The sequence below is a fragment of the Chelonia mydas genome, chromosome 23 (genome assembly GCF_015237465.2).
Source record: "Chelonia mydas isolate rCheMyd1 chromosome 23, rCheMyd1.pri.v2, whole genome shotgun sequence".
NCBI lineage: Eukaryota > Metazoa > Chordata > Testudines > Cheloniidae > Chelonia > Chelonia mydas.
The window spans coordinates 14,336,663-14,361,332 of NC_051263.2; the positions used below are offsets into that span (position 1 = coordinate 14,336,663).

General features: G+C 54.6%; 1 long non-coding RNA gene across 1 annotated transcript; it reads right to left on the reverse strand.

Annotated features, from left to right (window-relative positions):
- Nucleotides 1–207: 207 nt before the first annotated feature.
- LOC122463624 lies at nt 208–21,842 on the reverse strand. The gene is made up of 4 exons (XR_006287168.1): nt 21,633–21,842; nt 16,886–16,892; nt 10,559–10,564; nt 208–219 (listed from the first exon to the last, which is right to left on the reverse strand). It is a non-coding gene; the product is annotated as an uncharacterized LOC122463624 (long non-coding RNA).
- Nucleotides 21,843–24,670: the final 2,828 nt, after the last annotated feature.

Below are 24,670 nucleotides of genomic sequence, written 5' to 3' on the forward strand. Positions count from 1 at the left end.
TGAACAGCTTATTCTCACCTAAAACCCTTGTTACAGACCAAACACCTGAGACAGACCAGAAAAGTCTTTTCTTGGGGAAGGGGAATAAGTTGGGAAGAGGGAAGGGTGGGATGGGACGGGAGACAGGAAGGGGATGGGGGCTGAGGGTGGAAGGGGGATGGGGCAGGTGACACGTAGGGATGCCAACTGTCTAATCACCCAAACCCAAACACTCTTGCCCTGCTCCCTGCCCCAGCCCTTCCCGAAGCCCCACCCAGCTCCCTCCATCCCCCCTCCCTCCGTTGCTTGCTCTCCCCTACTCTCACTCACTTTCACTGGGCTGGGGCAGGGGGTTGGGGTGCAGGAGAGGATGCCGGCTCTGGGAGGGAGTTTGGGTGCAGGAGGGGACTCAGAGGCAGGGCAGTGTGTTGGAGTGTGGGAGAGGGTTTGGGGTGCAGGCTCTGGGAGTGGTCTGAGGGCTGGCTCAGGAGGTTGGGGTGTGGGAGGGGACGTGGGGCGCTTACATCAGGCGGATCCCAGTCCACGGTGCAGTGGAGCTAAGGCAGGCTCCCTGCCTGCCCTGGTCCTGTACCGCTCCCAGAAGTGGCTGGCATGACCAGATGGTCAGGTCAAGCTATTTAACTGCACTCTCAAGAGCATGATCCGAAAGGTGGTGGCCCAAAATGGAAAAGACTGGGATACCCTTCTACCATACCTGATGTTTGTGATATGAGATGTTCCCCAGGCATCTACTGGATTCTCCCGCTTTGAGTTACTGTATGGACGCCACCCATGTGGTATATAGGACATTGCAAAGGAGGAATGGTGGGGACAACACAATCCAGGAACGAACGTCATCGCACACATGGCCCAGATGAAAGAACTAATAATAATTTCAACGAGGAGAACGAGTGCTGTTGCTGATACCAACAACAGAAAGGAAACTTCTGGCCAGCTGGCGTAAACCCTATGAGATCATGGAAGCTGTTGGAAGGTAAATTATAAGGTGAAGCAGCCAGACCGTCGAAGGGCCAGAGCAGATCTACCATGTCAACTTACTGAAACCTGGCGTGAAAGGGAAACGTCTATGACCATCTTGCCGGCCCCACCCCAGGCAGATGGCCCACAAGGGCTGGTAAGGATATCCCCCGAACTAGCCCTAGAACAACAAACAGAGATCACTGAGATGATTCAGTGGAATCAAGACATGTTTTCCACACAGCCAGGCCGTACAACGCTGATCCAACATCACATCGTCACCTGTCCCAGAGCAAGGCTGATGATAAAACCCTAACAATATCAGAGGCAAAAAGAGAAGAAATTAGGGCAGAAGTAAGGAAGGTGCTGGAGCTCGGGTGATTGAGGAATCGCACAGCCAGTGGTCCAGTCCTATGTCTTGGTCCCCAAGCCTGATGGCACCCTGAGGTTCTGTACTGACTTCTGGTAGTTAAGAACATAAGAACGGCCATACTGGGTCAGACCAAAGGTCCATCAAGCCCAGTATCCTGTCCTCTGACAGTGGCCAATGGCAGGTGCCCCAAAGGGAATGAACAGACAGATTATCATCAAGTGATCCATGCCCTGTCACCCAATCTCAGCTTCTGGCAAACAGAGGCTAGGGACACCATTCCTGCCCATCCTGGCTAATAGCCACTGATGGACCTATCTTCCATGAATCTATCTAGCTCCCTTATGAACCCCGTTATAGTACTGGCCTTCGCAACACCCTCTGGCAAGGGGGTCCAGAGGTTGACAGTGCGTTGCGTGAAAAAATACTTTCTTGTGTTTGTTTTAAACCTGCTAATTTCCTTTGGTGGCCACTTGTTCTTGTATTATGAGAAGGAGTAAACAACACTTCCTGATTTATTTTCTCTATACCACTCATGACTTTATAGACCTCTATCAGATGCCCCCTTAGTCGCCTCTTTTCCAAGCTGAAAAGTCCTAGTTTTATTAATCTCTCCTCATACGGAAGCTGTTCCACACCCCTCATCATTTTTGTTGCCCTTTTCTGAACCTTTTCCAATTCCAAAATATCTTTTTTGAGATGGGGCGACCACATCTGCACACAGTATTCAAGGTGTGGCTGTACCATGGATTTATAGAGAGGCAATATGATATTTTCTGTCCTATTATCTATCCTTTCTTGATGATTCCCAACATTCTGTTGGCTTTTTTGACTGCTGCTGCACATTGAGTGGATGTTTTCAGAGAACTCTCCACAGTGACTCCAAGATCTCTTTCTTGAATGGTAACAACTAATTTAGACCCCACTTTGTACATGTATAGTTAGGATTATGTTTTCCAATGTGCATTACTTTGCATTTATCAACATTAAATTTCATCTGCCATTTTGTTGCCCAGTCACCCAGTTTTGAGAGATCTTTTTGTAGCTCTTCACAATCTGCCTGGGTCTTAATTATCTTGAGTAGTTTTATATCATCTGCAATTTTGCCACCTCATGGTTTACCCCTTTTTCCAGATCGTTATGAATATGTTAAATAGGACTGGGCCCAATACAGATCCCTGGGGGACACCACTGTTTACCTCTCTCCGTTCTGAAAACTGACCATTTATTCCTACCCTTTGTTTCCTATCTTTTAACCAGTTACCAATCCATGAGAGAACCTTCCCTCTTATCCCATGACTGCTTATTTTGCTTAAGAGCCTTTGGTGAGGGTCTTTGTCAAAGGCTTTCTGAAAATCTAAATACACTATATACACTGCATCTCCTTTGTCTGCGTGCTTGTTGACCCCCTCAAAGAATTCTAGTAGATTGGTGAGGCATGATTTCCCTTTCCAAAAACCATGTTGACTATTTTCCAAAAAATTATGTTCGTCTATGCGTCTGACAATTTGTTCTTTATGATAGTTTCAACCAATTTGCCTGGTACTAAAGTGAGGCTTACTGGCCTGTAGTTGCCAGGGTCACCTCTGGAGCCCTTTTTAAAAATTGGTGTCACATTAGCTATCCTCCAGGCATCTGGTGCAGAAGCTGATTTAAATGATAGGTTACAGATGACAATTAGTAGTTCTGCAATTTCACATTTGAGTTGGGTGAATACCATCAGGTCCTGGAGGCTTATTACTGTTTTTATCAATTTGTTCCAAAAACCTCCTCAAATGACACCTCAGTTTGGGACAGTTCCTCAGAAGTATGAAGTATCCCGGTTCGATGTCTACCCGATACCACATACGATGAGCTGGTGGATCGGTTAGGCAAGGCCAGATACTTGACCACCTTGGACTTAACAAAAAGCTACTTGCAGATCCCTGGCTGAGGACTCCAAGGAAAAAACTCCTTCTCAACACCCGATGGCTTCTTCCAATATACTGTCCTCCGCTTCAGTCTCCATGGGGCCCCCGCGACTTTCCGACGGCTGGTGGACAGATTACTTTGATCCATGCCAAGTATGCCCCACCTATTTAGACGTTGTGGTAATCCATAGCCCTCACTGGGAGATGCACCCTGGAAAGTGGAAGTTACTAGACACTCTTAGACAGGCCGGCCTCACCGCTCTCCCTTCCAAATGTGCAATAGGCTAGACGAGGCCAGATACCTCAGGTATGTAGTCGGAAGGGGCCTGGTGAAACCCAAATGGAACAAAGTGGAGGCAATACAGGAATGGAGTGGAGGCGTTACCTAGGGAGGGGTGGAATCTCCTTCCTTAGATATTTTTAAGGTCAGGCTTGACAAAGCCCTGGCTGGGATGATTTAGTTGGGGATTGGTCCTGCTTTGAGCAGGGGGTTGGACTAGATGACCTCCTGAGGTCCCTTCCAATCCTGATATTCTATGATTCTATCAATGGCCTCGAACCGTCCACAAGAAGCAAGACAGAGCATTCTTAGGGATCGTGTGGGTACTATCACCAGTTCTTCCCTCACTTCGCCACAAGGGCAGTGCCTCTGACAGACCTGATAAGAATTTGAGGCCCGGAGATAGTTAAGTGCAGCAACGTGGTGGAATAAGCATTCACAGACCTAAGGACGGCCCTTTGCAGTCATCCAGTACTCACAGCCCCAGATTTCAAAAAGGAATTCATTCTACAAACAGAAACCTCAGAGGTAGGATTTGGGGCTGTCCTTTCACAGATTGTGGGGGATGAGGAGCACCCGATCCTTTACCTCAGCCGGACGCTCCTGCCCAGGGAGCAACAGTACGCTGTAATAGAAAAGGCATGCCTAGCAGTTAAATTGGCCATGGAGATGCTATGGTACTATCTACTGGGGCAGTGGTTCACCCTTGTGACAAACCACACCCCCCACTCCAATGGATGCACACAAACAAGGAGAGGAAAGCACGAGTGACTAGATGCTTCCTATCTCTACAACCTTTCCGCTTCCGGTTACAGCATAGAGCCGGAAGGCAACGCGGACGACCTGTCACGACAACACTGTCTCTCATCCCAAGTAGCCCAACCCAGTGTTGTCGAGTGGGGGTGAGGTGGGGGTGGGGAGAGGGAGATATGTGATACAGCAGGGCCAGAGGGCAGTGGGAGAGTACTAGAGGGGAGACATAGTCTAATGTAGGCGTGGTTCCCGGTAGACTAGGGAAGGCTACTACAGGCTAAGTGAAGCAGCTGTAGCCAAGTAAGACCCAGTCAGGAACCTAAGGTCACACAGCAGCCTAATTAAGGCGTGGTTCCCTGTAGACGAATTGAAGTGTCTGTAGCAAATTAAGGCCCTGTCAGGAGCCTATTTACCCCCCTTCCCCGCTGCTTCAGGCAGACAGGGGGAGTGAGGAAGGAGAGAGGGCTGGAGTTTGGAGATGTGTTGCTGAGATTTGAAAGACCAGAGATTTGGAGGAAGGGAGACCCTGTCCCAGCAGTGCAGGGAGACTCCCTCCCCCAGCGTCAAGGACCGAGGGGAACCCTAATCAGGGGCAAGAGGATTAGAAACCTACAGGGGTGAGAGGGACTGGAGCTCAGATCCCTTCCCTGTTTCCCTTCTCTATCACCTTCCTGGGCCACTAGCAGGGCCCTCGACACGCCAACAGCAGGGACAAGGAACGATGTGCGGGACCCACCGCACCAACATCAGACGTTTTGTCACAGTGCTTCGAGTAAAAGTCAGGAACAGGGGAATTAACAGAAATTCATGATCCGTGACCTATCTATGGCCTTTCTTATCAATACCCCTGACTAAACCTTGCCTGGGGGCCTCTGTGTGCTGCTGCTCTGGTGGGCCTCGTTTGCTGCTGCCTCCAGGAGGCCCGGGGGAAGCCCCACTGGCCACTGCTCCATCCATCCATGGGCTCGTGGCACCAGCTGCTGCTTGGGCAGGACCTGAAGCCAGCTGCTGGGCATCGCCCAGCAGTGCCTGCTCCAGCCACACAAGCTGCTGCTCCCCATCTTTGTCGCAAGACCCACGGCCCCTCCACTGGTGCCCAGGGAGGGGATCAGACCCTGCAGCGCTGAGGCAGGGGAGAGGGTTATGGATGCAGATTGGGGGAGCTGCTCCATGAGCCGGTGGATGACACCTGAGGGTGAGGGCAGGTTGGGGGTGAGGGCTCTGGGGCAGGGGGCACAGTCAGAGTGCGGAGTGGTGTCCAGACAAGGGATGGATTTGGGTAGGGGGTCCTGGGGAAGGAGGTGCACCTGAGGCAGAAGGCCAAGGCAGGGTGCAGTCAAGGTAGAGGTCCCCAGGGACAGGGGGTGCAGTCAGGGTGGGGTCCAAGGCTGTGTCCATCTCTTGGCTTTGACACGTGTTCACCATGGGGGCTCACATACAGGTTTGGTGCCAGGCCAACAAAAGGTTAATGCAGCCCTAGCCACAGGCAGAGCGGTCCCTTCACCCACAGGGGCTTGGGAGGGAGGCCCTGGCCCGCTCCCTGCCAGAGATGAGGCTGCGCTCTCAGGGCTGAGGCCGGCGGCTCTGCAGCCCTTGTGCCACCATCACAGCCACAAGGGCCGTTTATTACTCAAGGTGCAGTTGTACCCACACGGGAAGCCCAGCCAGGGCGGAGGTGACGGAGTGAGAGCTCAGGAGTGAGAGCTCCCGGCCGCACAGTTCTTGCGCCACCATCACCACCACAAGGGGCCGTTTATTTCCCAAGCCACATTTGCAATAGCAGGGGGAACTAAGTCAACAGGGACCCTGTGCCTGGCCAGGTGTGGGGAGTTGGGGTGGGATGTCACCCAGCCAGGCTGGGCCATGCACCCCTTTTCCAGGGTGAGCGCCCCACAGGGACAGACCCTAGCCCAGCCAATGAGTGACACGACCTGCCCTGCCCCCTCGTTCCCTGTGGGGGTCTGGCTCCCACATGCAGCCTCCCTGTGGCGGTGGCACCAGCTGGGCACAGACAGGGCAGGCAGCCCGATGGCTCCCCCGACTGTGAGGGGCTCAGTGCCTCCCTCCTAAGCCCTGTCCCCAAACGGCCTCCCCTCAACCACATGTCCAGCCCGTCCCCATGAGGCCATCGCTGGCAGGGACGGCACTGGGAACTCCTGGAGGCGGGGGGCTGGTGGGGAGCCCAGGCAGTGTCCTGCTCTCAGAGCAGAGTCCACAGACAGGACAGGGCTTGGATGGTCCAGCCAGACTCCTGCATCCCGGGTCTGGACCCCCTGCATCCAGCCCATGCTGTGTGGGTGCAGCCAGAGTGAGAGCAACATGAAGCAACAGGGCATCACCCCATCCCTCCGGGGAGCCGCCCCAGTCCCGATTCTCCCCACTGGCCACTGGCTCCCAAAGGACATGAGCACCGTGAAGCCCTGGCCACTGGCTGTGGCCCTGCTCCGACCTGTCAGGGGAAAGGACCCTCCTGGGTCACGGCTCCCTCCTGGGGAGGGGCGTCCAGGCCAGGAGCACCCCAGCCCATAGACACCCTTGCTGTGCTGCTTTACCTCCCTCCGGCCCACCGGGACACCCACTCCATCCTGCTCCTTCCTCCTAACTTGGATCCTGGCCACATTCTCCTGGGGGCCCATGGCTGGGGCCAGTGTCAGGGAGGTCCCTTTACCCCCAGAGGAAGGGTGAGGGGCTCGGGAGGGAGGCCCTCGCCTGCTCCCTGCTGCAGACGATGTTGCCAGAGGCCATGGAGACCCCATGGTACTATCTACTGGGGCAGTGGTTCACCCTTGTGACAAACCACACCCCACTCCAATGGATGCACACAAACAAGGAGAGGAAAGCACGAGTGACTAGATGCTTCCTATCTCTACAACCTTTCCGCTTCCGGTTACAGCATAGAGCCGGAAGGCAACGCGGACGACCTGTCACGACAACACTGTCTCTCATCCCAAGTAGCCCAAACCAGGTTGTCGAGTGGGGGTGAGGTGGGGGTGGGGAGAGGGAGATATGTGATACAGCAGGGCCAGAGGCAGTGGGAGAGTACTAGAGGGGAGACATAGTCTAATGTAGGCGTGGTTCCCGGTAGACTAGGGAAGGCTACTACAGCTAAGTGAAGCAGCTGTAGCCAAGTAAGACCCAGTCAGGAACCTAAGGTCACACAGCAGCCTAATTAAGGCGTGGTTCCCTGTAGGCAAATTGAAGTGTCTATAGCAAATTAAGGCCCTGTCAGGAACCTAATTACACCCCCCTTCCCCTCTACTTCAGGCAGACAGGGGGAGTGAGGAAGGAGAGAGGACTGGACTTTGGAGGTGTGTTGCTAAGATTTGAAAGACCAGAGATTTGGAGGAAGGGAGACCCTGTCCCAGCAGTGCAGGGAGACTCTCTCCCCCAGCGTCACGGACTGAGGGTAACCCTAATCAGGGGCAAGAGGGTTAGAAACCTACAGGGGTTGAGAGGGGCTGGAGCTCAGACCCAGATCCCTTCCCTGTTTCCCTTCTCTATTACCTTCCAGGGCCACTAGCGGGGCCCTAGGAACCCCAAAAGCAGGAACAAGGAATGATGTCTCAGCCCCTCACCAAGAAAAGTGGGACCCACCACACCAACATCAGACGTTTTGTCACAGTTCTTTGAGTAAAAGTCCTGCACAGATCATGGGGAATTAACAGAAATTCATGGTCCGTGACCTATCTATGACCTTTATGATCAACACTCCTGACTAAACCTTACCTGGGGGGCCCCTGGGGCTGCTGCTCTTGTGGGCCTTGTGCTCCGGGGGCCCGGGAGCAGTCCCACTGGCCACTGCTTCTTCCGTCCATGGGCTAGTGGCACCAGCTGCTGCTTGGGCAGGACCTGGGGCAGCTGATGGGCATCACCCCAGCAGCAGCTGCTCCAGCCACACAAGCCGCTGCTCCCCATCTTTGTCGCAAGACCCACTGCCCACTCCACTGTGCACAGGGAGGGGATCAGACCCTGCAGCGCTTGGGCAGGGGAGAGGGTTATGGATGCAGATTGAGGGAGCTCCTCCCTGAGCCCGGTGGATGACACCTGAGGGTGAGGGCAGGTTGGGGGTGAGGGTTCTGGGCAGGGGGCACAGTCAGAGTGGGGAGCGGTGTCCAGACAAGGGGATGGAATTGGGGAGCGGGTCCTGGGGAAGGAGGTGCACCTGAGGCAGAAGTCCAAGGGCAGGGGGTGCAGTCAGAGTGGAGGTCCCCAGAGACAAGGGGTGCAGTCAGGGTGGGGGTCCCCGGAAGAGGCAGTGCAGTTGGGGTGGGGTCCAAGGCTGTGCATCTCTTGGCTTTTTCACGTGTTCCCCATGAGGGCTCACAAGCAGGTTTGGTGCCAGGCCAACAAAAGGTTGATCAAGCCCTAGCCACAGTCAGAGCGGTCCCTTCGCCCACAGAGAGGGTGAGGGGCTCGGGAGGGAGGCCCAGGCCCGCTCCCTGCCGGAGATGAGGCTGCAGACAGCTTTCCCCCGGGAGCTGCAGCCCTTGTGCCACCACCACGGCCAGCAAGGGCCGTTTATTTCCCAAGCCGCGTTGTGCCGGGCGAGGGGACAGCCCAGCCAGGGCGGAGGTGACGGGTAGGTGTATGTAAGGCTCAGGAGCGAGGGCTCCTGGCCGCACAGTTTCTTTGCGCCACCGTCAACACCACACAGGGGCCGTTTGTTTCCCAAGCCACATTTGCAACAGCAGGGGGAACTCGGTCAGCCAGGACGCCCTGTGCCTGGCCAGGTGTGGGGAGTTGGGGTGGGTGTCACCCAGCCAGGCTGGGCCATGCACTCCTTTTCCAGGGGTGAGCGCCCCACAGGGACAGACCCTAGCCCAGCCACGAGTGAACACGACCTGCCCTGCCCCCTCGTTCCCTGTGGGGGTCCTGGCTCTCACATGCAGCCTCCCTGGGTGTGGGAGTGCTGGTTGGACACAGATGGGACACGCCTCCCTCCTAAGCCCTGACCCCAAACAGCCTCCCCTCAGCCACACATCCAGCCTGTCCCCAGAGGCCGTCTCTGGCAGGGACTGCACTGGAGCTCCTGGAGGGCAGGGGGCTGATGGGGAGCCCAGCCAGCGTCCTGTCCTCAGCATGGGTCACTGCCAGGACAGGGAGAGGGAGGGATAGCTCAGTGGTTTGAGCATTGGCCTGCTAAACCCAGGGTTTGAGTTCAATCCTTGAGGGGGCCATTTAGGGATCTGGGGCAAAAATTGGGGATTGGTCCGCTTTGAGCAGGGGGTTGGACTAGATGACCTCCTGAGGTCCCTTCCAAGCCTGATATTCTGTGACAGGCCTGGGACCGTCCAGCTGGACTCCTGCACCCCTGTATCCAGCCCAGGCCTTGGGCACAGCCAGAGAGAGAGCAACATGGACCAACAGCAACAGGGCATCGCCCATCCATCTGGGGAGCTGCCCCAGTCCCGATTCTCCCCACTGGTCCACCTGGCTCCACAGGGACTCCAGCACCCTGGACCCCTGGCCAGCAGCTGTGGACTGCTCTGACCAGTCGGGGGAAAGGACTCTCATGGGTCATGGCTCCCTCCCTGGGGAGGGGTGTCCAGGCCAGGAGCACCCCACCCCACCCCATAGACACCCTCGCTGTGCTGGTCTACCTCCCTCCTGCCCGCTGGAGACTCCCGGTGCGCCCTGCTCCCCCCTCCTAACCTGGATCCTGGCCACATTCTCCTGGGGCTCACGGCTGGTTCCAGGGGCAGGAAGGTCCCTTTACCCCCAGAGGGAAGGGTGAGGGGCTTGGGAGGAGGCTCTCAGCCTGTTGCAGGCGAGTCGCCAGAGGCTGCTCCTGAAGGCTGCTGGCCCCTGCCTCTTGCGCCACCATCACAGTTGCAAGGGCCGTTTATTTCTCAAGCCGCGGTCGCACGAGCAGGGGAAGCTGGAGCTGGGCCGTTGGAAGCTCGGTGCGTGGGAGGGAGAGTCCCACTCAGCCAGGCTGGGCTAGGGACCGCTTTCAGGGTGAGTGCCCCACAGGAACCAGCATAGCCGCCAAAGAGCACAACTCACCCAGCCCCATTGTGCTGGGGGGGGCACCACTTGGGCGCATAAGGAGCAGGCAGACCGGCGATCTCCCCAGGTGTGTCAGACACTCAGTGGGTCCTTCCCAAGCCCGGGTGCTGCGTGACCCCAAACACTCTCTATCCCCCCCCGGCTCTGCCTTCAGTCCCATTGTACGGAGCTTTCGCTGGCTGGGCAGCACCGGGAACCCCGAAGGATGGGGATGTCTGGGAGCCCAGGCCCAGCTATGACCCAGGCTGGTCCTACCTATGCTCTTACCCCTCCCAGCACCTACACCTGCCCTGCATTAACCCTGCGTTACAACAGTATTGTGCCCGTTGATCACTGCCAAGCCCCCAGGCGCTGGACAGAAGCTGCTTGGTCTTAGCACAGGCCATCCCGTGCACCCCCTTAAGGCCTGCCTCAGTTTCCCCTCACCTGGAAAGCAGACTTCAGGTACCCAACAGAGACCCTTCGGAGGGGACCAATGCAAATCAGACCTTCATCCTAAATTCCCAGAGGCTGTAGGGGGTGGAGATGCTGCTGGCGTGGGGCTCTCGGTTACATTTCCCTGTCCCAGACCTACCATCAGTCCTGGATCCTAGTGACTGAGAAACTCTGGCTGGTCTAGGTTCCCACTAGAACCTCTCCCCACCCAGGGTGACCTTGGAGAGAGGATTCCCGCTGAAGCAGCTCCATTGATGTCAGGGCTGATTGGCACCCATTGGGAACTGTCCAAGGTCCCATTTCATTGCACAATGCTGCTGGCACAGACACCACGATCCAATCTCGCTGAGTGACAGATGGCCATGTTCAGCCTCCTACTCCATCCCCATCCATCTGTCGCTGGCCCGACAGGGTGAAAGAGAGCCGGACACATGGACAGAGACACTGGAGCCTGTGATGGGTTTTCCTGGGGTGCAACCTGGAACTAGGGTACCACTAAGCCCTGTGTGCCACCAACCTGTGCTCCCTCTCACACTGTGATGCTGTGACAAGCTGCAAAGCCCTCCCTATCCTGCACTTACACAGCCATCCAGAGGCAGGGACACCCCAGCTGAGTTATATGAATTCTTCTCCCAGCCACTCATGAACCAACAACAGAGAGGATCCAGCCAATTCCCCAGCTCCACAGCCTTGGGCCCTAAGACTATATCACCCTGTGTACTTTTATAATTCAGTCCCATTCCTCCCTCAGTGTGGAGAAGACATGCTTTTGTACACTGAGCAGATTTCCCAAACACTTCAAGGAAAACACACTGTCTTAGGTAAAATATAAAACAGATTTATTCACTCCAGAAAGACAGATATTAAGTGATTGTAAGTAGTGAGCATAGAGATCAAAGTTAGTCACCTGAGAAATAAAACAAATTTGCAGTCTGAGTTCTATAAACTAAACCGGATTTGAAGCAGGCAGTGTCTCCCCCGATAGATGGTAGAGTTCCTTAATACCAGGCTGGGATTCTTCTTTGCAGCCTGAGACCACCTCTCCTGTTCACAGTCTTTGTTCTCCAGACGTGCTTCTAGGTGTTGAGTTGTGGGGCCAAGAGGCCAGAAAGCCACTTCCCCTCTTTTATAGGTTCTTCCAGCTTGCTGGAAAGATCTTCTGTGACATGAGACAAGCCGTGTCCATTGTCGATGCGCTCCCGTCTGAGAAGCCTTCATTGTACACAGATCCTGGGATGGTCCTTGGGAGTCTGGATCCCCCTTAACGTGCCATCAGTCCTGTCCGCTTCTCCATCGTTGTACCTGAAAGGCTGGTTGTGGGTGTTCCCAACTTCACAACATCTTTCAGTGACACACACAGACCAAAACTACTTCACTTCCTGTACAATACAGTGATAGCGCATGCACTCCAACAGGATATTAATGTTCAACAGGGCAAGGCTTTTCGAATGATGGCTAACAAGGCATGCTGGGTACAAAACATAGCATAATGATATCACCATGTAAATATGGGGGTGCCAGGGTACTGCTTTGGAGCACAGAGGGCCACAGAACCAGACACAGGGACAGAGATGTGAGGCCCCGGGATGCTCTGAAGCTTTATTGGCCTTGCTCCTGAGGCAGAGAATTGGGAAACTTCATCCCATCACCCCCAACATGACACAAAACCAACCCCACCCAGACAGGGCTAACGCTACTGCCCAGGAGTCTGCCTGCCTTCGCCACCGTCCCATCCCCCACTGCTGTCTGCCCTGGCCATCACCATGCCTATCCCTCACCCCCATCTGCCTAGTGCCCTTGCCACCTCCCATCCCCCACCACGTCTGCCCTGCTGCTTGCAACTTCCCATCTCATTCCCCATCTGCCCCACCCCTCCTGGCTCAGCCCATGGAGTTTCCTTTCAAGGCAATATTGAATGAAGTAGCTAAGACCCACCTCCCCTGGCCCTGGGCTGGTCACGGGGACAGCAGGAGTGGGCACCACCCCTCTGCTGCATGGGAGGGGTGGGGGAGATTGGACCTATAAGAAGAGGGGCTGGGAGATGAGAGCCCATCATTGGGGGTCTGGTTGTGAACATCAATCAGTGGGTGACGGCACCTCCTGCTCTGGCACCATGGAAACCCTGGTGAGTCCCCACTGCCCCTCATCTCCTGCCCCATGGCAACCCTTGTGAGTCCCCCCATCTCCCTCTGCCCCATGGAAACCTTGGTGTATCCCCCCTGCACCTTACCTTCTGCCCCATGGAAATGCTTGTGAGACATCCCCCCCACCTCCTGTCCCATGGAAAATCCTGGTGAATCCCCCTACCCTCACCTCCTGCCGCATGACAACCCTCATGAGGCCCTTCCACCTCCTCCTGCCCCACAGAAACCCTGGTGAGACGTCCCCTCCACCTCCTGTCCCACGAAACCCTGGTGAATCCCCTCTAACCCTCACCTCCCATCCCATGACAACCCTCGTGAGGCCCTCCCACCTCCTCCTGCCCATGGAAACATTGGGGAGGCATCCCCCCACCTCCTGCCCATAGAGGTGAATCCCCCTTTTCCCCTCCTGGCCCATAGAGCCCCACGGAAGACCTGTTTGCCATTCACACCACATCCCATCAGTCTCCAGGGGGTTATCCCCTGCCCCCTCTCCTGTCTGTGGCACATCAGGGGTTAGGCGATGTGGGTTGGCAGGCGTCTGGGTCTTTGCCCAGGCTCGGGGGTGCTGACACTGTGGGGTCCTGTGCAGGTGTCGGGGCGGATGCTCAGGCTGGACTCCTGCTGCTGCCCCTTCTCCTCTGCTTCGGAGCCAGAGACCTGTCGGGAGCATCAACCCCGTCGTGCTTGGAGAGATTGTGGATCATGGAGATAAGTGAGTGAGGCCCCAGTGGGGCATTTCCCATCTGTCTGTACCCCTCTGCCCTCCCTGGGTGGTAAATGAAGGAAAAAGGGGGGATGATGCTTCAACGTTTGCCCTCTGTGATGTTCTATGGCATAGGTGGCTCAGTGCATGGCAGAGCTGAGAGGGGTGATTCTGGGATGCAGGGGGAGCTAGGGCTCAGAGCTAGGAGGGCAGGGGGAGCTGGGGGCTTGGAGCTGGGAGGGGTGATTCTGGGGTGCAGGTGTAGATGGAGCCTTGAGCTGGGGAGAGGGGTAATTCTAGGGGTGCGGGGGGGGGGGAGGGAGGTAGGTCTCATTACTATTATGAAAAACTGGTTGAAATCTGGAACTCCAATTCCCTCGGAAATTCTGAAATTTCTATTTTCTTTTCAGTACAAATTAATACTAACTCTTGAAAACTTCCACGGAATGGGAATGTCCAAATTTTGTTTTGGAAAAATTAATAACAGATTTCAGTTAGACCATATCTGAATATTTCTTTAGAAAGATCAAAATATTTCCATTTCAGCTTCAGCAACTTGACTTTCCTTCTTTATAATATAATATAATATAATATAATATAATATAATATAATATAATATATACATGAAAGTCCAGATGTTTTCACCTGTATATTATAAACAGCAATATAACGTAATGAAAGTTTTTTTAAAAAAAGTCATAACCAAATGTTTCAATCTAAACAGATTCTTCTAATAATTTTTCATCCGAAAACTACACAAAATCGATGTATTTGCTTGGAACATTTAGATTTTGTTGAATCAGCCTTTCCCTAAGGAAAACTGCTCTGTCGGAAAAAATTTTGAGCAGCAGTAGTCATGTGCTTGCTGTACACTCCCTTGGAATAAATGAGGACCAGGTACCTTGCACCCAAGATTCTTTAAAGAACTGGCCTGTAGGATAAGTGCCCCCCAGTATTATCAGGGTGAGGGTAGATTTGGACATGGGAGGCTGAGCAATTAGCATGAATATTCATGATAGCGCTCAGGCCCTCTAATAGGACAAGCCCCCATGAACTTGGCTTCATTCCCACCCCCTGCTCCGGAGGCTGGGGGCTGCAGAAGGGGTGGGGGGGCTCTCAGCTTAGAGGATGAAGGTCTGCAGGGCTAACCCTGTCCCACAGGTGAAACCTGTGCTCCCCAAGCCTATGCTGTATCCACCCAGAGCAAGATTCCCTCCCAGTAGATGGTAGCTAAGGCGAAGGTGCACTGGGCTGGGAACCCGGAGCTCTGCTCCCAAGTCTGCTTCTAGCGCACAGTCACAGCCCTTGTTACTCATTTGTTATCTGCACACTCCACCCACCTTTACTCTTCTGTGGGCTCAAGGTATAACCCAGTTAATTTAGGCACCCTGCGCTTTCCCAGTTCCTAGGGCTCAGGGAGTAATTTTCTGCAGGTTTGCGGGGCCTTTTACCAGTGAAAGAGCCTTGCCCAGTCATATCCTTAACTTCTATTGTAAACAATTACCAAAACAGAACACACAGGGGAAGCAGACGATGCTCACCACTCCCAATAAGGAAGAGGAACTTTTCCTGGTGGCCAGGCAGTCTCAGGTCATCTGGGGCTCCAGCTGCTGCATTGAGGGCTGGCAGGGTGCTGAGGGCTAGCGGCTCTGATCTTGGGCTGTGCTTGGAGTTAGCGTCCAAAGAACTTCCTTCCTTTTGGACCCCAGTTTATATAGTGAAACTTGAGTCCTGCTTAGCTGTACCTTATCCAATGGTAAACTAAAATACTACAAAATTGTGTTTTTCACCACCCTAGCCCATTACAAAACAATTCTTTACCCAATAAACCCCCCAGCTTAGATGATTTAAATCTTGCAAAATTAGTTATGCACCAGACAGAAACCACCCAAGAAGCAGACAGAGACCATATAGATAAACATAGAGAAGTGGGGGACTATAAGGGCAAAACAATAGAAGTATCGATTGAACAATGACAGCTGCTGATAAATGGTTTCTTGCCAGACCGCTGAACGCTGTCAAACAAAGTTTCCTGGCTCCCGTCCCCCTCTTGCGGTGGCTCCGCATAAAAGCTCCGGTTTGCTCCTGGAGCTCAAGCGGTAACGCTCGGCCCTGGGGAGCTGACGGACCAAATCTCATACCGTGCTGATGATCCCCGGGGGGCACCTGTGGCAGTTTCTTCTTAAAACCACCCTCCAAGTTTATTTCATTCTCCCAGGGAGCAAACATCCCTCGACCCAGGCTGGAGCCCTAAGAGCCTAGAAGCGGCCAGTGACAGCACCATGTGCGACCACAGCCCAAGTTTGCTGCTCAGGGCTGGGGGCAGAGCTGTTCAGAGCCCCACATGCCCTCACTGCCCTTCGCTTTGCCTTTGCTTAGGGGTGGGCTGGCTGTTGAATACGCCTTCGCCGTCAGCCTGGAGAAAGCCAGTGCGAGAACACATCTGGTCTGGAACAGGTGCTGCCCAGGAACAAGCTGTGGGACATGCAGGAGGCCATTAACCAAGAGGGCGACCTGCACGACCCAGATGAAGGGCACATTGTGGCTCCCCGGATGAAGCAGCAGGGTGACCAGAACAGCCCAGTGCAGAAGCTCCTGGCCCAGATCTACAACGAGAGAAGCTGCCTGATCTTCTTCACCATCACGCAGTCGCCCTGTGCGGGGACGTGCCTGCTGGGGAAGAGGCCCGACAACATCCTGTGGCTGGTGAGCGACACCTTCCGCCCCTTGACCACAACTACCAAGGCCTTTGTCTTCCGGCAGATCTACCGCAGGACCGAGACCTGGGTCTCCAAAAGCCTGCTGGAGGCCTGGCACCAGCTGCCCGACGTGCCCCGCTGCTGCGCTGTGACACCAATGGCTGCAGGGACTGCAGAGGGAACGACCCCAACACCGACACCAACGCCTGCCTGGATTAGATGCGAGCCATGAGGCAGCCGCTGCAACCCACCTGGCAGGGGGCAGGAGAGAGAGCAGTGGGGCAGAGGGGAGAGCAGAGGTGGGAGGGGAGAGCAGGGGGCATCTTCAGAGGGCTGGGGAGATGGTGGGGCAGGAGGCCCCACTGGAAGGCTGGTGGGACAGCGTGGCAGAGGGCGACATCGTAACACTGGGGGGGATTGTCGGACAGTGCGCTCCTTCGGAAATGTTGCGGACGGGGGAGCTGCAGGCGCTTTAAGTGGGTGGTGCGCTGGAGTCGCCGTTTGAAGCGTTGGGTGGGGTGGTGCAGGAGGCGCTGTAGGAAATGGCGTGAGAGAAGGCGCCGCAGGAACCAGCGTGGCGGCAGGTGCCGGAGGGGACGGCGTGGCGGCAGGCGCCGTAGGGGACGGCGCTCCTGGAGGGTTGGGGGGATGGTTGGCCATGAGGCGCCGTTGGGGGAAAAAGGTGGTGGAGGGTTAGGAGGCTCCATCAGAGGGTTGGGAGGGTGACGGGGCAGCGGGCACAGTTGGAGGAGGGTGGAACGGGGCATAGTCAGAAGATTTGGGGGATTAGGGGATGTAGGGGGTGGAGGGGGTGGGACATTTCTTCTCTCAGAGGCCTGTAATTTTGTGGCTTCCCCCCACCCTGAATGATTAACACCAATAAACTGTCGGAGCATCCTGCGGTCTCTTGTCTCTGTCCATGTGTCTGTCTCCCTCCTCTCTGTCCGTGTGTCTGGACTTTACACAGCGTGGGAGGCCTCCCAGTCTCCCTGGCAGTGCCTCCTTCATCGGGCCAGGCCTGGCCCCCACTTTTGCCTGGGCTCCCCCTGAGCCCAAGACCCCTGGCACAGAGCTCACTCCCTTGGGAGAGAAGCAGGGCAGCCTTTGCCAGACACCCAGTTCGCCATGGATTACCCTGGCCATCTTCTGCCATCTGCTGGTGAGTGTGAGGTAGACACATGAAAAAACACAGTGGGGCAGACCCCAGTTTGCACGTTTCCTGCCGGCCCCCCCACTGGCTGGATCTGACGGGAGGGAAGCTCAGAGGGGGATGAGAGGGGTCGGGGCACATCTGCCCTGTAGGCTCTGGGCGGGTCAGGTGCCTGTTGCTAAAGCCCATGCTTCATAGACAATTCAGAGGAGAAGAAACAGGTTTCTGTTCCAGGAAGGCAGCTCCAATCAAACACAAGAGAAACCCAGTAAAGCTTTAAAATCTGGACAATGACAGGGATGGGATTGTAGCAATCAGAAAGAGATTCTATTTATGGAAAATTGCAAGGATCGTTCAATCCCACAATCAGGAAGTGACAGGGAAAGACTTGTGCGTCCTTCCCAGCTTCCCATTGCCCACAATGCTGCCATAACTCTCCTTTCATGGCCTTCCCCGACAGACACCCAAGAACTATCCGTCCCAGCGCCACCGAAGCTGCAGGGAAGTCAGAACCAGACAGGGACCTCTCCTGGGTCTGGGCACAAGGATGGTGCCAGGGCATGCAATGTGTGGCTGAGGGATGGGGCTTACTGTAACGGAGATATAAGCAGAGGGGTCACTGCTCAGGGCTGCGTTAGCGGGGCAGTTTCGGGGCACGTAGTGCACAATCTTCACTCACCTCCCAAAGCGCTCAGGGAAATTGGCTGTGGCCAGGAGCAGCTGGGCCTGTGCGGCACCAGCCGATCTGCCCGGGCTCTCCCCTGCCCTCCCGTGTGAACCAAACCTCACCACCGTGGAGGCAGGCTGACGAGGGACACCTGCCCATGGGCTGGCTGCCACAGCAGCCAATGCTAGGGACTGGATCAACAACGACCAGGCTCGCAGGCTGAGCCTTGTCACAGACTCCTCCCGGGTCTGTGTGTGGGGCAGGAGGCCGACCGCAAGACCCACCCTGGGGCTTCCACAGGCAAAGCATGCGACAAACATCTGATGTGTGTGGGTCAGGGATTCACACCGTAACTGACCCAGGCGACCAAGTTGTGAAGCACAAACCTGTTTTCAAGGGGGCTTTTCACTGCACAAATCACATGAAACCAGAGCATGGTAGTGCCTCGGACCCCAGTCCTGGACCAGGCCCCATCGTGCTAGGCGCTGGCACAAACCCAGAAGGAAAGAGACACTCAGCTTCCGTGTCAAGGTTCCTTCCCCACTCTGAACTCTAGGGTACAGATGTGGGGACCTGCATGAAAGACCCCCTAAGATTATTCTTACCAGCTTAAGTTAAAAACTTCCCAAGGTACAAACTTTGCCTTGTCCTTGAATCGTATGCTGCCACCACCAAGCATTTTAAACAAAGAACAGGGAAAGAGAACGCTTGGAGACGTCTTCCCCCAAAAATATCCCCCCAAGCCCTACACCCTCTTTTCTGGGGAAGGCTTGATAAGAATCCTCTCCAATTGGTACAGCCCCAAACCCTTGGATCTTCAGAACAATGAAAAATCAATCAGGTTCTTAAAAGAAGAATTTTAATTAAAGAAAAGGTAAAAGAATCACTTCTGTAAAATCAGGATGGTAAATACCCTACAGGGTAATCAGATTCAAAACATAGAGAATCCCTCTAGCAAAACCTGAAGTTACAAAAGACACAAAAGCAGGAATATACATTCCATCCAGCACAGCTTATTTTACCAGCCATTAAACAAAAGAAAATCGAACACATTTTCTAGCTAGATTACTTTACTTACTAACTAACAGAAGTTCTGAGGCTGCATTCCTGATCTGTTCCCAGCAAAAAGCATCACACAGACAGGCAGACCGTTCCCCACCCCCTCCAGATTTGAAAGTATCTTGTCTCCTCATTGGTCAGGTGCCAGCGAGGTTATCTTAGCTTCTTAACCCTTTACAGGTGAAACGGTTTTGCCTCTGGCCAGGAGGGGATTTTATAGCTTGTATACAGAAAGGTGGTTACCCTTCCCTTTATATTTATGACACCCTGCATAGATCAGCAGCCAGCTTTCAATCCCTCAGATCCCCAGCTTGTTCTCTGAGCTCCAGGAGCAATTAGTGGCCCCTTCCTCAAGGAGCCACCAAAGAAGGACATGGGCAATGCTGTCTCAGTGGGTTACCCAAGCAGTCCACTTGTCAGCAGTAGCAAGTTAGCAACCCAGGAATCCTGGATTCTTTCCACCCCTGGTTCTGGGAGAGGAGTGTGGCTTAGTGGTTAGAAATCTGAGACTCTAACTTGGATTGGTCATTCTGAAAGACAAGATGGGGCCGTAGCAGATCAGAGTGGCTTCTGTGATCTTAGAGACCTGGTCTTGGAAATGTTTAGCCATTTTTCACACACCCCATTTTTGTCATCAAATTGAAATTTGGCAGCTTCAAACTGAGGCACAAAATTCACCGTGATCACTTTAAGTATTTTCAAAAACCCACATGTGAGTACTTAAAAATGGTATTCTTGGAGACCATAGACCTCGTCTGTGAACTATGATATCTGCAAATGTCACACACACACACAGAGTCCGTCACGGGAAAAAAATCACAACCCAGGTTTTGTTTTATTAGAACTCACTCAGCAACACAAGAGATTAGTATCCTTGCCACTGCCCAAACACAAACGTGTTGCACACAACCCTCGCTCTGGTGTCGCTGCACCTCATCCAGACACATTCCAGCCTCTGGTTACGTTTTGCTTTTGAAACTTGCTCAGGGCACTGATCAGACACCGGCCTTTCCACCGTGGAGGGTGGGAAGAATGATCCTGGGGGTGATGCCTGGGTCTGGGTGCCAGGACAACCTGGGTTCTAGCCTTAGCTCTGCCCCTGTCTTTGGCAGGTCCCCTCCTGTCTGGGTGCCTCAGTTTGCCCCTCTCTAAGCTGGATCTGTAACATTTGTGAGGCTTCTAAGGGAGCTAACAACCAGCGCAAATCTGAAGGCAACCACAGAAATGACACCCCACCAGTGTGTGCCCAGAGCCAGTGCCCACACGTGACTGATGTGACAGGGAAGTATGTCCGCACAGCAACTTTAGGGTTGCCAACTTTCTAAGAGCAGAGAACTGAACACCCTTGACCCACCCCCTGCCCCGCCCCTTCTTCAAGCTCCTGCCCCCACTCATTCCACCCCCCTCACTCGCTCTCCTCCACCCTTGCTCACTCGTTCATTTTCACCAGGCTGGGGTAGGGGGTTGGAGTGTGGGAGGGGGTTTGGGGAGTGGGGTCTGGGGTGGGGGCAGTGGGTTGGGGTGTGGGAGGGGGGCAGGCTCTCGCCTGGGGATTTGGGCTCTGGGTTGGGGGCATTAATGAGGAGTTTAGAGTGTGGGAGGTGGCTCCAGGCTGGGGTAGGGGGTTGGGGTGCGGGAGGGGGTTCGGGAAGCAGGCTCTGGGTGGTGCTGATCTCAGGAAGCTCCCAGGAAGTTGCAACATCTCCCTCCAGCTCCCAGGCAGTGGCACGGCAATGGGGTTCCACATGCTGCCGCTATACGCAGGCGCTGCCCCCACAGATCCCATTGGTTGTGGTTCCTGGTCAATGGGAGCTGTGGAGCCAGCGCTTGGGGCAGGGGCAGCGTGCAGAGCCTCCATGGCTGCCCCTGTACCTTGAGGCCGCACCCTGCAGGGACATGTCGGCTGCTTCTGGGAACTGCAAGGAGCCGGGTGAGGAGCCTCCTTGCACCACCCAACCGGACTTTTAACCGAGCCACCAGGGTCCCTGTTCGACCAGGTGTACCAGTTGAAAACCAGACACCTGGCATTGGGCAGCCCTAACTGGGAGGCGTGACTCTCAGCTCATGTAGAGGGACCCGTGCTTCTGCCTGTAAACATCACGGCAGCACCAGTTGTGTGGTGGGTGCTTGGCCCAGCCGCCCGAGTAATCGATCACTGTGGTCAGACATCCCCTGTCAACAGACAGATCCTCCTCCTACTCTCCCTGTCGCACCCCCCCTTCTCCCAGCCCAGGTTATTCACCATCCCCCCCTTTCCAGAAGAAAAGACTTCCTGGTTTTCTCAGGTGTTTGGTTTCTAGCAAGGGGTTTAGGTGAGAATTTTCTGCTTACAGTGACGGGGCCTCCCCCACCCCCAGGCCTGGCCCCACGGTTCAGATCACAAGCCATGAATGGCAGCAGAAGGCCCCTGGGTGGCTCCAGATGTCTCCAGTCCAGAGCAGGGAGGAAACTGAGGCAGGGGTTGGGTAGGGAGGGGTGTGTGTAGATGTGTCAGACTTCTGTGCACAATGTCTGTGTGTCTGTGATGCACCTCCCAGGGGGGCTGATGAAGGGGGGCCCTCCTGGGGCTCCCACCTTTTGGTGGAGCTCTGCCAGGGGGGTGTTTAAGCTACAGGAGAGTCTGAGGGGTCACCCCTGGTTGCGGGGGCTGGGCAGGGCGCCATGTCTCTAAGCTGTCAACGGAGGTGCTAGGCAGAGGGTCTGCACCCTGAGAGTGTGCCCAGGGACCCCAAGAGAGAACCCGGGCCTGGGCTCTGTTCGGAGTGGTCAAGAGGGGGCGCTCGTCTGCCACTCACTGCCAGGCTAAGGGACCGGGGCGCTCTCCCTGGGGCTGTGTGGTGGCTTTGCTGAGTAATTCCAAAAAAACCCCAGCGGTCCTAGGCAGTGAGGCCAGCAGGAGAGATGGGCCCAGGCATGGAGAACGGAGAGGAAGGGGGTGAACTCTTTCTCTCTGTCACGGCCTGGGCCAGGCCTGGGCCAAGCCCCCTGACACCCAGGATGTGTTTTGTGTTGGAAGGGAGTTTGACCGTGTCTGAGCGGCCTGCCAGGGGGCAATCCAGACGCCGCCCTGCCAGGGGCGCTTGGCATCTCAGCAAGGCTAGCGTGGGGAGAGCCATCCAGTTGGCACGCACAGGCCATGGCTCTGGAAGGAGGCTCAGCTGCTGGCCCATCCCCTGTGGAGCAAGGGTGTCTGCATGTGAAACTGGCCTAGCCAGGGGCATGGAGCTTCTGAGTGGGGTCATGGGGCAGAGACAGACCCCTATTGATGGGGGTGTTCTGCTCCGGGAGGCCAAACACCCCCCCAAGCCAGAAGGCCGTGTTGGGGAGACCGAGGCAGCGGCAGGGAAGCTGCATGTTCTGAACACGGGCAGACTTGGGTTCACCGAAGTGGGAGCTCGGTGGGATAAAGGAGAGCAAAAATCCCCAGCTCTGTGCTCACTGCTGATCAGGTAATGTCAGCCCAGGGCTGGCCTGTTGCTGGGAGTCATACGCCCCTTCCCAGCTCCTGCTGGCGTGTGCCACGTCCACAGGCACAACCAGGACCAACCCGCTGGAGTCGTTGTCAGACACATCTGTGGTGGGGCTGCCAGGATGTGCCCTCCTTTGCATGTTTCCTGTGGAGTGGGGTGCACGGAAGTCTGTTCGTTCTGCCTGTCCTGGCCATCAATCATCCGCACCTGGAAGAGAAAGTCCTTCAGCGTTGAGCACCTTGTGTCTGAATGATGGGCTTCGGGAACGTGGGAGATCCTGGACCTCTCAGCCAGAGAAGCACAGAGACAGCATGGGATAGCAAGAGCTGGGAGGGGACTCAAGGGCTTGGTCTAGATCCCAAACACACTGAGTTGGGGGTCAGGACAACTGATTTCTTTCCTCAGTTCTGTCACTGACCAGTTCTGGGCCCTGGGGCCAGTCCCTTCCCCTGTCTCCTCTTGCCACCTGCCTATTTCCTGTTTCAAGGCAGTCCCAGTATCTCGTCCCCTCTCTCATGCAGTCCCAGTCTGTCTGGGCCAGGGTCTGCAAGGGCCTGCAGGGCTACCAGGTGTTGTCAGACGTCACCGGTGTGGTGCTCTGCTCTATCCAATGTTGATAACAGTCGGCTGCATGCGTGTGCTCCCTCTGTGTGCTGCCCCGGCTCTGCGCAGATCGCTGACACAGCTGACCCCGAGAGAACCCCCAGTGACCACAGACTCCGATAAGGTACGAAGGCACCCGGCCAGGTTTATTTTGCCTAATGAAACACAGTCTCCAGCTCCCCGGATCAGATGTCTACAGTTCTACTCGTACATGTGTGCTCCCTGACAATGGACTGGCTCAAGTCAGTGTCGGGATTCTCCACTGCCCCTAGGCCAGACAGAGACAACCCCTCTTATTCTTATACAGAGGGCCAAACAAGTTACACCTCACTCCTGACGCACTGAGGTCCAGCTCTTCTACGCGTTAGGGTGCCGCCTCTCTCCTGGTTATCTGTGTGGAATGTGCAAGTATCGGAGTGTTCTGGTACCAGCCTGGCACATGTTCTATCTCTCGTGTCCAGGACCTTTTAGGAATGTGTATTTTTGCAACATCAGCCCTTTCCTTGCCAGACTCTGAGCAGAGCCTGCCTCTTGCTCACAGTTTAACTTGGCTTTATGTTAACAAAGGCTTGACCATTACTTTAGTACAGGCTTTAGGCCTCATACCAGGCCTCTGATAGAAGGGTTTATGTTTCAGGGCCTCATCTTACTACATTCCCCCACTTTTTGTTTTTTATGGGGAGAATGTTTACTCATCATCCCGAGAAGCATCGTGCATGGACTAAAGGTAACCCAGTGGGCTAGACACTGTTATGTGGTTACCTTATGTTACCATCCAGACACTCATGCCCCATCTGTTTTTTTCGCCTGCACGTTCCCTCGTACGACTGATGGACAGATTTCATTATCCAATTAGTTTTTAGTCCCTTATGGTGGGCCTGGGAATGTTAGGCCCGCGACTATGACTGAGGAATGCAGTATTATGATTGAGCCTTAGAGGCACTCCCAAATAATTAATATAAATAAATAATATGGATACGGCGTATATATTTGTAGTGTATATGGGCATCTATGTATGTTTACATATCACAGCACTTTATATCCAAGCATAACAATTCTTTTCCAATCTGGTGGTGTAGTTTGGTCCTTGCGGTACTGCAGATAGCAACCCACTTTTATGAGGGCAATTACAGTTACCATCTGTGTCATTATTAGCGGTAGGTTGAGTGTTTTGAATACTTGGATAGGGATTGTGATAATGTGTTCCACAGTGCTAGGAAAAGGAGAAGTGAAAGAGAAATTTGGAGTAGTGACACTACCACTGAGGCCTTTATATATAAATATATTGTAATTAGTTACTACACAGGACTGTCCATTCATGTTGTAGGTTACCCTTCCTGCTGGTTGTCACCCTGTGGTAAGCGTCACTGGGCAGGAAACAGAAGTGGCCAACTTCTCTGTTCCATTGGTTGAACTGCTCTGTGATAGCCCAGTAGATGACGTAGATCCATTTGTTTCTGG